The following is a 3,429-nucleotide window of genomic DNA, read 5'->3' as shown; positions in this document are numbered from 1 at the left end:
CTCCAAGGCTGCAGCATCAAAAGTGGCTTGATTCCTCCCCTTCCTGTGCTTCTTAATCAGCAGTGCCCAACTGTTCTATTAATATCAGAGGGGGGCATGGAAGCCTGGTGGTTATTGAGGGTTTAAGGAAATCCTGGCCCTGCTCAGTCACTGTTAGCCTTGGAACCTTGGGCAAGTTAGTTAATCTCTTGAAGCCTCAGTTCCCATCTGCACAAAAGTAATGCTAATAATAGTAGTCATAGCAGCTAACACTAGTCAAATGTCTACTACGTGCCAGGCACTATTCTAAGTGCATTACATTTATCGTAAGATCCATGTCTGTGGGATGACTGCTGTAATTAACCTAAAGATGAAGTGGTTAAGAAACTAGCTGGAGATCACCAGATGGTAAGGAGCAAAGGTGGGCTGCAGACCCAGGTGGTCTTTCTTCCCAGATCCTGTGTTATCCTGCCCCGAGTGCTCATCTCACAGCTGCCTGGAGAGCCACCTGAGAAAGTCCAGTGTCCTTTAGGAAATGTCTGCAGTCCCGACACATGCCTGGGTTCTGATTCCCATGCTCTCTGTGACAGGGTGTATAAATACACAGAACACTTTGTCCTTTCATCTGTCATTCAGGAGGAACATATTTATTGGGGACCTCTTATGTGCCAGGCAGTGTCACAGGTGCTAGATAGAGCAAAGACCAAGCCAAATTTGTCCTTGACCCCCTGAAACTTAGAGTCTAGAGGAGAAGAGAGACATTAAACAGATAATTATGTAGATGATTAATTACAGTCAGGGTCTGTGCTGTAAAGAGAAGCAGGGGTTAGTGAGAAAATGTAACAAGGTGACTTGGATTGAGTGGGAGTTATTGACCCTAATACTTAGCCCCTGCCAGCCTCTATGTGATCCTGTCTAATGGAAGAGACACAGCCCTGTCTCAGGGAGCCCCAGTCTGAAGGAGAAAGGAGTCCTCCCTGCTTGTATAACAAAAGGGGAACTACTAAGGTGCCTAACTCTGACTACTGCGAGGTCAGTGAGCAGGACACAAGGGAAAGCAGAGTCTGTGGTCAAGGCTGAAGATGTCTTGTTGGAAGGGCTCAGGCTGGCATTTAGGGGTCCTGCCCAGCACAGGCCGAGCATACCCCGGGAGGGTCAGCTTTCAGTGAACTTGGGGCTAAGAAGGACACAGGCAGAGGTAGAAATAAGAGCAGGTAACAAAGTTAAGTGACCCAGCGTGGGTACTAAATAAATTAGAGGTGTTAGTCTGAGCTAGTGAGGGTCCCCACGTCAGTAAATAACACAGAGGAGCCTCAGAGCCATTAACTCTCCCCACTGCTCTACTATCAAAGGTCCCATTGCTGGAGCTTCCAGGGAGATTTATCTCCATTTCAGTACCTGGCTCTTCAGAGTTGGAAATTAAAGTGAAACCACAGAGCAGAACCTGGGGCTATGGTGATGCGGTCGTGTGGGAGCCGGTGACTCAAAGGAAAGCTAAGGCCAGCTCAACCGCTGACTGAACAGCTGAAGGAGGATTATTTTTTTTTTTAAGAGAAGGAGTTGGGGGAAAATTTCTAATGAATCCTATCCAACCATAAAATCATGTAGAAAATGAATCCTATCTGACAATAAAATAAAAGTGAAACAAATTACTAGGTTCTCATATTTGTAGGAGAAATTAATTTCATGTTTAGAATACTAATTGCTGGCTGAAGGGTCTGAAATCATACGCTGCCTGTATGTAGCCTGAGCCTTAGTTAGGGGGGCTAAGAGGAGGGGCGGGGGCGGCCTGGGCTGGGGTCATCTGCTTGGACCCTGCCTTGGCTGTGTCTTTCTTCAGTGCCCGGGGCTCAGTTGGTACAACATTGCTTGGCATATGTGAATTACTTCTGATATTTTTTGTTTTCCTCAGACTGGGATGTGCCTGGAAATAGCAGTTGTATCTCCTCTATCAGATGTAGGCTCCCTGAGGCAGGGCTGTCTCCCCTCAGACTGGGGCTCCCTGAGGATGGGGCTGTGTCTCCCCTCAGACTGGGGCTCCCTGAGGCGGGGCTGTGTGTCTCCTCAGACTGGGGCTCCCTGAGGATGGGGCTGTGTCTCCCCTCAGACTGGGGCTCCCTGAGGCGGGGCTGTGTCTCCCCTCAGAGTGGGGCTCCCTAAGGCGGGGCTGTGTCTCCCTCAGACTGGGGCTCCCTGAGGACAGGACTGTGTCTCCCCTCAGACTGGGGCTCCCTGAGGCAGGGCTGTGTCTCCCTTCAGACTGGGGCTCCCTGAGGCGGGGCTGTGTCTCCCCTCAGACTGGGGCTCCCTGAGGCGGGGCTGTGTCTCCCCTCAGAGTGGGGCTCCCTGAGGACAGGGCTTTCTCTACCTCAGATCGAAGGCAGAAAATGAATCTCCCACAACAGGCTGAGCTTCCCTGAAGGAAGGAAGTCTTGCGAAACACTATAAACTCTTCTCTGGAAAATGAACAGATACATAGGAAGCTACTAGGGATTCATAGACCCCCATCCAGTGTCTGCACAGCTTTTCAGCCAGATGGAGACAAGAAGACTAGAGTACAGACATGAAGTGAAAGTCAGACTATCTGCCCTCTTAGTGCAGTAGGCAGCACATTAGTCTTTTAATCTGAAGGTCCTGAGTTCGAGCCTCGGAGAAAGCAGATCCTTCAGTTCTGGGGCTTTCCAGGTGACACATTGGTAAAGAATCCGCCTGCCAGATTCTTTGCAAGAGATGCAGATTCAATCCCTGGATCAGGAAAATCTCCTTGGAGAAGGAAATGAAAATCTGTTCCAGTATTCTTGCCTGGAAAATTACAAGGAGAGAGGAGCCCAGTAGGCTACCGTCCATGGGGTCTTGAAGAGTCGTACACAAGTGAGCACACACGCATGTGCATGTGCACACACACACAGAAAGACATGATGTAGGAGGTAGTTTCTTGCATATTGTACTATGAAGTACACATGATGTTTTCATTTTGCTTTTTCACCCGAAGTGCCTCGTAGTGGGAGATGTGAGTTAATTCCCAGTTACGCAGGGGTAATTATATTAGCGGATTATCTGTGAAATGTTAAAAAAAACAAAAAAACAAAAAACCACGAAACAACAAGAACAAAATCAAAATCTATCTGCCCTGTTGCCCCTGAAACTCCTGTGTCACTACCCTGGCTTAAGTGGCACCTGTTCAGAAGACAATTAGACTTACCCTGGTGGCCAAGCTCATGCAGTAATGATTCCTTTCATTGATCTCCTGCCCAGCACTGTGCCAGAGCTCTACATCCATTCTGGTCCCTATATCCTCTGGGGGTGACAGGCTTTATTGTGCCCATTTGACAAAGGAGTAAATAAGATTCCAAAAATTCGAATAACTTCCAAGCCTGCCCAGCAACTAAGCATGTGAGATGGGATTTGGATCCAGAACTGTTGATCTCTTCTCTCTCACACTAAGCTTCC

The 3,429-nt window shown here is 48.4% G+C and overlaps 1 non-coding gene across 1 annotated transcript; it reads left to right on the top strand.

Moving 5' to 3' along the window:
- Positions 1–2,565: 2,565 nt before the first annotated feature.
- On the top strand, positions 2,566–2,638 carry TRNAK-UUU. Its single transcript has one exon. It is a non-coding gene; the product is annotated as a tRNA-Lys (tRNA).
- Positions 2,639–3,429: the final 791 nt, after the last annotated feature.

The sequence above is a fragment of the Cervus canadensis genome, chromosome 28, assembly GCF_019320065.1.
Source record: "Cervus canadensis isolate Bull #8, Minnesota chromosome 28, ASM1932006v1, whole genome shotgun sequence".
Classification (NCBI taxonomy): Eukaryota; Metazoa; Chordata; class Mammalia; order Artiodactyla; family Cervidae; genus Cervus; species Cervus canadensis.
Note: the sequence above shows the minus strand (reverse complement) of the source record. Positions and strands in the feature narration are given on the sequence as shown.